This window comes from Odocoileus virginianus, chromosome 4 (genome assembly GCF_023699985.2).
Source record: "Odocoileus virginianus isolate 20LAN1187 ecotype Illinois chromosome 4, Ovbor_1.2, whole genome shotgun sequence".
In the NCBI taxonomy this organism is placed as follows: domain Eukaryota; kingdom Metazoa; phylum Chordata; class Mammalia; order Artiodactyla; family Cervidae; genus Odocoileus; species Odocoileus virginianus.
This window is the reverse complement of record NC_069677.1, coordinates 41,353,360-41,367,249: the sequence shown is the minus strand read 5'-3', so window position 1 is coordinate 41,367,249 and position 13,890 is coordinate 41,353,360. Positions and strand designations below refer to the sequence as shown.

The 13,890-nt window shown below is 34.9% G+C and overlaps 1 pseudogene; it reads left to right on the top strand.

The window, feature by feature from the left end:
- Nucleotides 1-278: 278 nt before the first annotated feature.
- On the top strand, nucleotides 279-13,652 carry LOC110136184 (dysbindin-like; annotated as a pseudogene).
- Nucleotides 13,653-13,890: the final 238 nt, after the last annotated feature.

The following is a 13,890-nucleotide window of genomic DNA, read 5'->3' as shown; positions in this document are numbered from 1 at the left end:
GGTTTACGTTTTCTTCACACCCTTTCCTACATTTATTGTTTGTAGATTTTTGGATAGCAGCCATTTTGACCAGCATGAGAAGGTACCTCATTGTAGTTTTGATTTGCATTTCTCTGATAACAAGTGATGTTGAGCATCTTTCATGTGTTTGTTAGCCATTTCTATGTCTTCTTTGAAGAAATGTCTGTTTAGTTCTTTTTTGTACAGTTCTTCTTACCATGTTCACTGTTACTTAAGTATTGGGTTAGCTAAAAGTTTCATTCAAGTTATTCCATAAAATGGCCCAGAAAAAACCACAAGGTAAGAATTACCATAATAATTTTTTTTAGTTATCTTATTAAAATTCAAGGAAATATTTTTATCATATAACAGGAAATTATCACACAAATACACAGAAACATATAGCAGATTGAATGGACATTAGTTCAATTTATTGTAAAAGACAGTCTCATCCATATAACCCCAAATAACAGAATTTAAAAATTACACATTACTTTACAGAAACCAAGATAAACAAGCCAAACCAACATTTTCATTTATAGATGATTTTTGCCTTATTTGTATATATTAATTCACAGAGGCTTTATCTGTACCATGATGTATGTTGTCATTTGAAGGCAAATTAGTTAAAGATTTCTTTTCCATAATCTATTAGATCATGAAATTGATCATTATAATGATGATGCAATTTGGAAGATTTAGTGTTTCCAAAAATTATATTTTACACATTGTGCTTATTACTAATTTTTGCTCATAGTAACCTTTGAATAGGTTATGTTTTTAATCCGCATTTTAGAGATGAGAGAAGTGGGATACAGATGCTTTGTTCTTTGCTATAGAAGATGCTTTCCTCTTTACTATAGAAGTACCACATGAATAGCCAATATTTGGATCCTGGCTATTTGAAAATACTATCTTGTACTGTAACATAGACCAAGACATATTGTAAACCAATTTGGAAATATGTTTGTCAGTTCACTATTATGAAAGATTGAAAGCACATGTTCAACAGAGTTAGGTGTGCATATACAGGAACTTTACTTATAATTAGGCTTCCTGGGTAGCTCAAATGTTAAAGAATCTGCCTGCATTGTGGGAGGCCTGGGTTTGACTCCTTAGTTGGGAAGATCCCCGGGAGAAGGGAAAGGCTACCCACACCAGTTCTGGCCTGGAGAATTCCATAGAATGTATAGTCCATGGGGTGGCCAAGAGTCAGACACAACTGAGAAACTTTTGCAATACCCTGCAGGGTTTGAGAGACTTGTTTAGGACTTTGAATAAAATGATGACTTAGTATGTTATAAATACATTTTTGAAATACCAAAATGTACAATTTTAATATGGGCAGTTTATTATACATAAATTAAACATGACTCACAGGTGGGGATCTCTAATATTTCTCCACAATGTAGCTCAGAGCCTAGGCTGGTTATTCAAGGTATCATTTACCCTGGCAATAGATGAATGCAGACCCTGAAAAAGTGTTAGCTTATTCAAGAGAAAGGAGAGTGAAAGAAATGTCTAGAATCAAATGAGCGTAAATAGAATGAGAAAGTGGAGTTAGGTCTAACTGGTAAGCAAGGTGATACTCCAGTGGAATTAGCAGCAAAGAATAATCACACAAATAAGAGTATCTAATTGAATGACTGTGTAGTGATGCAAAAACAACAACAAAAAATACAATTTGAGTGACTCCCCCTAAAAAGAGTGTACAAGGTTATTCTGGGTTAGTTATACTGTGAACATTTTGTTGTTGTTGTTGTTCTTTAACTGAATCCTGACAGAGGTATAGGATATACAGAGGAAGCGTGCATTCCAGACAGATGAAAACAAGATTATAAAGCTGAAGGCATTATACAGTTCAGTATGTTCTGGAAGTGGATGGAGCCAAATACTGTTCCATATTAAGAAATGAGAAAGAAAACAGTGGGGTAAAGATTTCAAAGGTAAGAAGAAGTTAATCATAAGCAATATTTTATTCCATTTCTATTATAAGATCTATTTTTGTAGTTAACAGAGACCACTGAATGATTTTAAGCATGGAAATAAAATAACTAAATTTGCATTTTATAGTACCTAGTTTGCAGTTGGAAAGAGACATTTGGTGGGGGATTCCTGGCCACATGACTTTACGTAACACTATACACTGTGATTCTAGATGATAATGTCCAAGACACTGTCAGATCAGAAAGTTTCCCAGGTGGTGAGGTAGTAAAGAATCTACCTGTCAATGCAGGAGAAGAAAAAGATGCAAGTTCAATTCCTGGATCAGGAAAATCCACTGCAGTAGGAAATGACAACCCACTCCAGTATTCTTGCCTGGAGAAATGCATGGACAGAGTAGCCTGGCAAGCTACAGTCCATGGAGTCACAAAAGAGTTGGACGTGACAATGTCTGAGAATGATAATAAAACAAGAACTGATTGGAAATGAGTAGATAGGTTAAAAACAAGTCTCAGAAAACAGGTTTACATACTGTACCTCATTATACTATCCTAGCCTTTCTTTCCTTATCAAAATTATATTACAATTCCACACATCATATATACATCATAAAATGAGGAAGATAACTATATACAGAGGCTTTTACATTTGATAATCATGTATTATATGATTTGCAACAGTTTGCTTTATATTTCAATTTTTTTTTACATTTTATAAAGCTCTATCTTGTACTATCTCTTTTCATCCTAATGGCAATTAGGTAAGGAGAATACCACTTTTGGGGGAATTAGTTTTAGGTGAAGTAATTGAAATTTAAGGGGCCCCAGGGAGGTGATTAAGATTTTTATTCTGCGTGCAATGCTTAAAGATTATATAAGAGCAATAAGGCTGCAGACATTACTCATATAGACTCCCAATTTATTCAAGTTTAAGAGAAAAAAGAATGTAAGCAAAAACTATATTAAGTATTCATCTTATCATGAATTTCCCAGAACATGCTCCTTTTAATTTAATGATTCTTTAAAAATGGACATTTAAAGCAGGAAACACAAAAGATATGCTATAAGAAGTACTATGGAGGAGTTATATATGTGGGTGGACATGAATCATGCTCACCTAATAGAATAGCTCTTGTTAAGCCTTTGAAATACTCTGTGCAATTAGTTTATTAGAGACATTTGCAAAATTATTATTTGCCTTGCTTTTGTGTCTGTGTTTCTTCTTGTGTCTTCCAAGTTATGATCTGATAATAAAGATATCTTGATATCTATTTAATCTTAGAACAATATGAATTTAAATTTAGAATCAGTCTTCTGTATAGCCCATTTTTTCTTCCAGTGTATCCCAACCTGTTAATTTAAGATGATATTGAAAAAGGACTGGAATTAACTTTAGGTGCCGCCTCTTTCTGAATGCCACCTTTAATAAGCTTGGATAAGGCACTTGAATGTTTTGAGTTTGATTATTCTTTTCTGTAATTTTGAGAATAGAGTATCTGTTTTGAATACCTCTCTGGGATATACTAAAAATCAGATGAGATAATGAATGCATAATTAATGGAACATATATTGAAAGCAGTATGGTATAATGGTAAAGAATGCAGACTGAAGAACTAAATTCTGTATTTAAATACTGACTTTGCCACTTTTCAGCTGTGTATGCTCATCAAGTAACTTAGCCTCTTTCTACCTCAGATTCCTTGCATGTAATATAAGTATGATAATAATCGTTCTGACCTGATTGTGAGAATATAAGGAAATAATCTATCCAATATCCCAAGGAAATATAGTAAGAATTATTCAAATGGTGGTGGTGGTGGTATTGGTAATGATGATGATGATGGTGATGGGAACAATGTGTCAGACACCACGTACAGTGGTGAAGAATTCACCATGTACAGTGGTGAAGAATTCACAATCTTTTTTTTTAAGAAGGAAACCTAGAGAAATACAAAGGTTTAAGAAGTTTAACATTATAGTGCATTCTATTAATAAAAACCTATGATATCTCTGAAATTTAACTCATAAAACCTGCTAATAAATTTAAGCTTCCTTGAATGATTTGCATGCTAGATCAAAATGTGAGCATGTTGAGCTACTTTTCGGTGCTTTGTTTTGGTAGAATCCCTTGGAGAATATGGGATGTAATGCTAAGTTCCAGGGTCTATCTCATACAGCTTTGTGTTGATATCTCCTCATCTGTAAAGTGAGCTTGCTGAATATCATGTTTTCTTCAGTTTATTACAGGTTTATATTTAATGCTCTAGTGATTCCTTTATGTATAAGCCTAGAGCAGAGAATATGATCTTGGTGATTTGCTTAAAATGTAACAGTGGGTGCCAATTAATGATTTAACTTCTGAAATGCTGAAAATTAGCATATATATTTAAAGATGCTCATATAACAACAAAATAAAAAGAGCAGTTGAGCTAGCATTTGCTACTAGTGAGAAGTCGATTCCTCAGTCATGGGTTGACTTGTTTGCTGGGAGAGTCCCACCTTCTTCTTCTTTTGGTACATATATTATTAGTGCCCATTTCACTCAAAAGTGTTTCAGCTTGCATGTAAAATATATAGCCACCTATTTTATGATTTGAATGCAATTTATGAAGAAATTAAGTTAAGTCAAAGTTAGTGCCTGTGTCTTGATGTGCATTTTTAAAATTAAAAATCAAATTCTATGAAATTGGACCAAGTAACGGTGAAAGCAGTTTAATCTATAAAATGAAAGTGAGTGTAATTTTCAGGGAAAAGGAGCTATACAATTTTTTTAACAGTGCCTAGGATACAGTAAGCATTATTCAAATGTTTTATGATACTGATGATGTGCCAGAAACTAGGATACAGTGGTTAAGAATTCACAATCATTTATTTCAATGAGAGAAAAATGAGCATGAATTGAAGATTTAATTCTTGGAATACTGAACACTGGCATATATTTTGAAAAAGATACTCATGCAACAGAAATAAAGAGAATAAAGAAAATTCCTGCTAAATTGATATTTCATATAGTAATCATAATTCAGCAAGACTTTACCTCTCATAGTGGTACATGGGTCTTGAAGTCAAACATTTTTGTTTGAACTTTGGCTCATGTTCAAGACCTTAGTTTGTATTTTTAAATTTTATATATTGTTCAACTTAACTAACCTCTTGAGATCTCAATTCGATAATTGTAAAACAGAGATAATACAAGTCACCTAATACAACAGAGATAATGAAAGTCACCTTTCATTTTCATGAAAGTGAAATGGCTAACGCAAGTCTCTAGAAGACTGACATAAAGTTTGGGAAATTGTTAGCTATTGTGGCTACCAATTCTGTGTTGATAACAGTGTCATTATTTATGGTAAATACATGATGGCCAAAAGAAGTATCTTTGAAAAAATTATGTAAAATCAAAATGAGCATACATTTCTTTAAAAATAATTATTCTTGAAGTAGTTAGTAACATGTTTGATAAAAAAAATTTCCTAAGGACCATTATTGAATGCTTATAGTATATTAAAACATAAAAAAGAATGTACAACAAAACAATGTTTAACAGTACTATAAAGAATCCTTTATAGATTATAGTATAAAAATAAAAGAAAAAAATCTCTTCCTGGGTATGTGCGACTCCCAGCTTGAATTTTTAAAAATTTTACTCCAATTTGTAAAACAACAACAGCAACAACAAAGAAAAGGCACACACAGAAACAAAACGACCACAACATTCTTCAAAGCTGTGCAGTGCTCCAGGGGCATACATTCTCACAGTTAAAAACATTTCCAAAAACTTCCTTGGACTCTCATGAAAAACCCTGTGAATAAGGCAAAATATGTCACTCAATCCATATTCCTACATTTTCTCCAAATAGATAATTGACAATTAGCATCACTTCAATATCAGAAACATAAACATGTGGAGCTACTTTGTGATGTGTCTAAAGAATGGCTTAATTATGATATAGTGGGTCAAAGATTGAATTTTCCTTTTTCTACAGAAAAGCAGTGTTCACTGCCAAATAATGTAGAGAGTATAATTTGGCTTCAGCATCTATCAATATGAATAAAAAATAATTACCTCTCAAATGTTGAAAAATTCAATAACATGTTTAGAAATTTTCATATAATAGTCTGCAGATAATAAATGCCTCTACATCCTAGCACCTTTCTTCTCTTCTAAAAATCACTAAGAGATGTCAGTTCTACAGTAGAAATGATTTCATGATCAGAAAATTAGAATTAACATTCTACCATGGACTGTCAGAAGATGTTACTGAGTTTTTGTTGTGAATAAAATTCAAAAAATAGTACATTCAGTGTTTCTAACATTATTATTAGTAGTAAATATAGTATTATCAGCAAAATAATAATAATTATAGCAATAACCATGAATGATGACAGATTTTATGTAGTGCTTTTTTTGTGTCTAACATTAGTCATTTCTATCTTCACCATAGCCCTATGTTATTATCCTATTTTAGATATGAAAAAGTATGGGGCTTGACTTGCCCCAAAGCAAAGCTCTATTTACTGGTGAAGCTGATATTTGAGCCCAGGAAATTTTCACCTCCAGTGTTCATAATAATAATAATAATAATAATCTTTATTATTATATAGATTATTTGTAATTTATGGAAGATTATAATAGAGTTACCTCTGATATTTCTTAGGAAAAAAAATGACTGTTTTATTATTGCTTGGCTAAGCAGATGGAATTGCTTGCCTTTTAAACATCTTATTTTAGGCAGACACAATATGAAATAAACAAAAAGTTTAAATAATGTTCATATGAGCTTCTTTTTTCTTGTTGTTGTTTCCTGTTTCCATGTAGCAAAATGATAGTATTTTATTTCTTGAAGAAAAAAACGTTAAAATTGACAAATATTTTCGGATGGATAATTGTGTGCCTTTTGTGTGTCTTAATTATGTAATGAAAATTTGCTATTTGTGCATATTTTACTTTATATCAACATTTTAAAAAGCCAGTAGATGTAAATAAATTTGAGGAGCTCAGCATTTTTGGAGAGGACATAAAAATAAAATAACCAAAACAGTAATTCCAAATTATATGAAGTATAGCGTTTTCCAGATTCTTCATATTCTATAATGTAACTGTTTGCTAAGTCCTTCAAGATAAGGAGAATCCATTTTTCTTTAATATATTAATAGATTAGGCAACTGAAAAGAAAAATTCAACTGACCTTAAGGATTGTCTCTCCCTAGTCATTTCTGCACTGATGGTTCTAGCTTGCAGCAGAAGGTAATGCTATTTTTTGAATTATTAAGCCATTAGTTCCCTTGACCTGCCTCTTGAGAAATCTGTAGCAGGTCAGCAAGCAGCAGTTAGAACTGGACATGAAACAACAGACTGTTTCCAAATAAGAAAAGGAGTATGTCAAGGCTGTATATTGTAACCCTGCTTATTTAACTTATATGCAGAGTACATCATGAGAAATGCTGGGCTGGAGGAAGCACAAGCTGGAATTAAGATTGCCAGGAGAAATAACAATAACTTCAGATATGCAGATGACACCATCCTTATGGCAGAAAGTGAAGAAGAACTAAAGAGCCTCTTGATGAAAGTGAAAGAGAAGAGTGAAAAAGCTGGCTTAAAGCTCAACATTCAGAAAACTAAGATCATGGCATCCAGTCCCATTACTTCATGGCAAATAGATGGGGAAATAGTGGAAACAGTGGCAGATTTTATTTTGGGGGGCTCCAAAATTACTGCAGATGGTGACTGCAGCCATGAAACTAAAAGACACTCCTTGAAAGGAGAGTTATGACCAACCTAGACAAGCATATTAAAAAGCAGAGACATTACTTTGCCAACAAAGGTCTGTCTAGTCAAGGCTATGGTTTTTCCAGTGGTCATGTATGGATGTGAGAGTTGGACAGTGAAGAAAGCTGAGCATCGAAGAAAATATGCTTTTGAATTGTGGTGTTAGAGAAGACTCTTGAGAGTCCCTTGGATGCAAGGAGATCCAAACAGTCCATCCAAAAGGAGATCAGTACTTAATGTTCATTGGAAGGACTGATGTTGAAGCTGAAACTCCAATACTTTGGATACCTGATGTGACGAGCTGACTCATTTGAAAAGGCCCTGATGCTGGGAAAGGTTGAAGGCAGGAGGAGACGGGGGTGACAGGGAATGAGATGGTTGGATGGCATTACTGACCCAATGGACATGAGTTTGGGTAAACTCTGTGAGTTGGTGATGGACAGGGAGGCCTGGCCTGCTTCAGTCCATGGGGTCGCAGAGAGTCAGATACAACTGAGAGACTGAATTGGACTGAACTGAACTGAGTTCACTTTTAATATTGATGAAAATCAAGGCATGTCTTGTTACAAGATTAACTGTGAGGAGATATAAATTGTTATTTTGATTTGCACTTCATATTTTATACTATAACAATTATAGCATTAAAATTAACAAATATGGCATCATAGATATTTGAATTTTTTAATTAAAGCTCTTGGCAAGTTCCCATGTTCTTATTATAAAAATACAATACAAGGGTTTTTTGAGAAAAACAAAAGCATACAGAAGCAGAGATTTTAAAATATGTTCTAACCAAGTGGCTATATGCATGATTTTGATAACTAAGCTGTGCTGGATCTCTACATGGAGTGAATTTTGAGGCTGTAAGTTTTCCTTTGGTGATAGCCCATAAGAGAATAAATGTGGAATGAAACACGAAGGAGGAAGGATCACAAGGATGAGACCTAAGGACTCCAAAAGCCAGAGAACTGTGCGCCAACTTCAAGAAAAACAGGAGAACTTGAGAGATCTTGACTAAAGATTCTAGCAAGAAGCCTTTTGTTTTCACGTTTGGCAGACCTTACGATTCCATTTTAACTTCATGAACTGAAAAAGAATAGCATAGGTAGGCAGTCCAATCTCTATAAGAAAAAAAAGATTTCAGAAAGTAACATCAAGTTAGCAATGTGATCATACTTAAAATTACCAAAACTTACTTACTACCACCAAATATTTCTTCAGTATTCAAATTTTCAGTTGGATGATATTGTCTTTGAATCGTAATCCAAGTAGGATCTTCATATTAGGTGCTTTGTCTCTTAAAGTCTCTTCTTTTTTTTTTTTTTTTGTCTCCTTGAAATTGATTTTATTCAGCTTCTTGTATACAAATAGTTAGGAGAGGGGAACAGAACTGAACTTTCAATTTTTTGTTGTTGTTGTTGTTTTTCTTCATTTATTTTTATTAGTTGGAGGCTAATTACTTTACAATATTGTAGTGGTTTTTGCCATACATTGACATGAACCAGCCATGGATTTACATGTATTCTCCATCCCGATTCCCCCTCCCACCTCCCTCTCCACCCCATCCCTCTGGGTCTTCCCAGTGCACCAGCCCCGAGCACTTGTCTCATGCATCCAGCCTGGGCTGGTGAACTGTTCACCCTAGATAATATACAACTCTACTTCTGTCTCTCACCTCACTGCCTCTTACACTTTATTTGTTGAGGACACAGATTTACCTGTCCTGAGAGTTTTCCACTGTCTGGATAATGCTGATTGCATCCCCATAGTATGATTTAACATACCTCTCTGCCTTCTTTACATCTTGTAAATTCTAGTTAGATCTAGAAGACTTTTCCCTTTTGGACTATTACAGAGTAAGGTCAGCAGTGTTCTTCTACAAAGAAATTCATAAAGCATAACTGTCTTTTGTTTTGTCATAATAATAACCATTGTTGATCAATTAGTACTGGGTATAGAAAAATAATGATGTTTTAATTCTATAATTCTTTTAAAGTTATAGATAGAATATTCTTATAAAAATTCATCTAATTTGCTGTATGTCTTGAATACAGACACACACAGTTGTTTCTCATCACTTTTACAGTTTTAGACATTTTTGGGCTTTATTTCTGTTTTATTTTCTAAATTCCATATTATGTTTTTGATTGGATATATTATCTTTGGGCAATCTTTGTCATTTAATCTTCATTTTATATAGTTGTTTATTCTCATTTCTTGGATGAATTCATTCAGTTCTTATTTTATATTCTCCTTTTATTTGTCCATTTGTGATCAGATTCTTTATATTTCTGATTTTTGGTGTTACTTCAATTCTGCAAATGCTGTTGAGTTACATTTAATTCATGTCAGAATGCTATCTTACACTTTTGTTAGCTTGGTTTAGAGAAATTTTTTACTTAAAAATATTGTGTTCATATTTTGTTTTATTCTTATGGTAAATTTGATGGATTCAGCATTCATAGTTTATTGATTTTTTTATCACTGTTTGAGTTTTTCTGAAACTAACAAAAGAAAACTTCTGTAAAAGTGAGGTTTGGTGACTTCTGGAAATGGCAACCCACTCCAGTATTCTTGCCTGGAAAATCCCATGGATGGAGAAGTGTGGTAGGTACAATCCATGGGGTCGCAAAGAGTCAGACACGACTGACTAACTTCACTTTCATTTTCATTTCTTAATGAAGGAAGATCAACCTTTCCTGTTTCTATAGTGATTTCTTCAACCTATGGAAATTAATGGAATCTCTTCTGTTCTAACACATGTTAATACTTTACTATTTTCTAATTCCAGTAAAATTTGATTTTTAACAGTCTCTTTATATCTCTTCACCATTAAGCCTCCAAAGAGTCCCTTTCCAAAGATTCTTCATTGCCTTCAGAGTTATGGCTTATATGACAGTGCCATCTTTGTCATCACATAATTGAAAGTCCATTCTGTTTAATTCCCTATTAAATTTTCTCTGTGTTTTCTTACCATGGTTAGGACCCTCTGTTTCTGAATGTGAAAATTATTAGATGTTACAGAGGAGCCTGGTGGGCTGCAGTCCATGGGGTCACAAAGAGTTGTCATGACTGAGTGCATGCATGCGCATGCTCACACACAGACACACACCCGCACACAGATGTTATCTGTGGCCATCTCTACTAAACCCTACAGTACTCTCCTACGGTCATCACAATTGCCTGTGATCCTGCATTCAGGTTTGGACTCCACTTACGTACAGGCATTAAACACACTCTGTGGTCTTGGGTGGTTCTGTACCATTTAAGTGAATTTAAGGCATATAGTAGTCTCTGTGGCCAGCTATGCTGTTAATACTAACTATGCAAGATTTTCTTATCTAACATTATTGGCTTCCATTTTTCCCTTGGATGGTGTGCAGAGATTCCAATTCAAAAGTTTCCATTATCTTTAAGGTACTTGGAAATTCAATAATGATATTATGAATGAAACAAAGGTGCCAGATTTTAGAAAGAATTCCAAATCATGAAGTCCTCCAGAGAAGGGAGATAATTGCACTTTACAAAGCAAAGCATTTATTGTTAGAATATTTCTTTATCTCATTAAGAGAGCTTTGAATAGGCAGAATATCAAAATGAGAGTTTTCTAAGAGATATAAGCAATACTGCACTAGAATCTAAGCATGATGAAAGTAAAGAAGATAAAGAAGAACTGGGAATACTTTATTTTATCAAATATCAGAACTTGCATGAGTTAAGCTAATTGCTTTAAAATATTAAAATATGTCATTGAGAATAGTATACTAGGATTAAAGAAATTGGATAAAGTCTTGAATTAGCTTATAATAATCTTTCTATAATTCTTAACTAGTACAATTCAGAAAGCTTTCCAACAACTGCAAAAAACAAAAAAACAAAAACCAACAACAGCCCCAAAATATTCCACATTTGCCAAAGTACTCTGCTGGACTAGAGTTACTTAGCAGGTATGAAGATACATGTGGTCTTCCTGGGTGGGTCAGTGGTAAAAAATCCTTCTGCCAGTGCAGGAGCCAGAGGAGATGCAGGTTTGATTCTGGAGTCAAAGATCCCTTGGAGGAGGAAATGACAATTCTTTTCAGTGTTCTTGCACAGAAAATCCCATGAACAGGAGGAGCCTGGCAGGCTACATTCCATGAGGTCGCAGAGTCTGACATGACTGAGGAACTGAACATACACATGAAGATACAATAGCTGCACTTCACAGCAAAACCAAAGAATGTGCTGGTGTTAAAGAGCTAGTGGATAGCAAGGTGGTTATGCTTTCAACACACTGGGAGAAAAAGACAGGCTCAAGGCAGTTAGAGCTGTAGCTTCAGCAACTTCCAGATTTAATACCAAGTTTAGAATTTATGACAGCAGATCTCCCCTATTTGAGTTCAGTTCAGTTGCTGAGTCACGTCTGACTCTTTGTGACCCCATGGACTGCAGCACACAAGGTTCCCTTCACCAACTCACGGAGCTTATTCAAACTCATGTCCATTGAGTCAGTGATGCCATCCAACCACCTCATCCCCTGTCATCCCCTTCTCCTCCTGCCCTCCATCTTTCCTGGCATCAGGGTCTTTTCCAAAGAGTCATTTCTTTGCATCAGGTGGCCAAAGTATTGTAGCTTCAGCTTTAGCATCAATCCTTCTAATGAACACCCAGGACTGATTTCCTTTAGGATTGACTGGTTGGATCTCCATACAGTTCAAGGGACTTTCGAGTCTTCTCCAACACCACAGTTAAAAAGCATCAATTCTTCAGCCCTCAGCTTTCTTTATAGTCCAACTCTCACATCCTTACATGACTACTGGAAAAATCATAGCTTTGACTAGACAGACCTTTGTCAGCAATGTAATATCTATGCTTTTCAATATGCTATTTAGGTTAGTCATAGCTTTTCTTCCAAGGGGCAGGCATCTCTTAATTTCATGGCTGCAGTCACCATCTGCAGTAATTTTGGAGCCCAAGAAAATAAAGTCTATCGCTGTTCCCATTGTTTCTGCATCCACTTGCCTTGAAGTGATGGGACCACATGCCACAATCTTAGTTTTCTGAATGTTGAGTTTTAAGCCAGTGTTTTCACTCCCCTCTTTCACTTTCATCAAAGGGCTCTTTAGTTCTTCTTTGCTTCCTGCCACAAGGGTGGTGTTAGCTGCATATCTGAGGTTATTGATATTTCTCCTGGCAGTCTTCATTCCAGCTTGTGTTTCATCCATACCAGAATTTCGCATGATGTCCTCTGTGTGTAAGTTAAATAAGCAAGGTGATGATATAGAACCTTGACATACTCCTTTACCAATTTGGAACCAGTCCATTGCTCCATGTCCTGTTCTAACTGTTGCTTCTTGACCTGCATACAGGTTTCTCAGAAGGAAGGTAAGATGGTCTCGTATTCCCATCTGTTTAAGAATTTTCCAGTTTTTTGTGATCCACACAGTCAAAGGCTTTGGCATAGTCAAAAACGCGGACTTTTTTCTGGAACTCTCCAGCAGATGTTGGCAATTTGATCTCTGGTTCCTCTGCCTTTTCTAACTCCATCTTGAACATGTGGAAATTCTCAGTTCACATACTTTTGAAGTTTTAATGGAGAATTTTGAGCATTACTTTGCTAGCATGTAAGATGAGTGTGAGATAAATAGCCTCCCCTATGTAGAGACTAGTTTTTAAGAGATAGAAATACCACATGCTAAACCAAGAAGATGTATGTGGGCAATAAGAAAATAAAACAAAAACAGTCTCAATAATTGGAAAATTACAAGAAAAACAAGAGGAATGAAAATTTGAAACCTTCACAGCTGAACTGGATGCAGAACACACCCAGAAGGTCCAGGAAGTGGAGGATACCCAGAAAAGGAGGCTGAAGAAGCAGGAGAGGTATTTTTGAAGAGGCCTTCCAGCAGGATTTGGAATGGTACCTTTCCACAGCTTGCTTGCAGATAGCTAAGAGGTGAGGCAGTGAAGGACAAGGCACCCTGGCAGCAGGGACTTTGCCTGGGAGCACAGAGATAGGATAATGCCATGCTCCCTAGAATGGGAGGTGCATGGAATAAAGTCCTCATAGGTCCTGTTCTTTGTTGGACCTTCAAAACCAAAGAGGATGCACCATGCCTTCTTTGTCTTGACACTGTTTTTGCCTCATTCTATAGCTATAGGCTTTAATCTCAGATATTCAAAAGACACAGAATATAT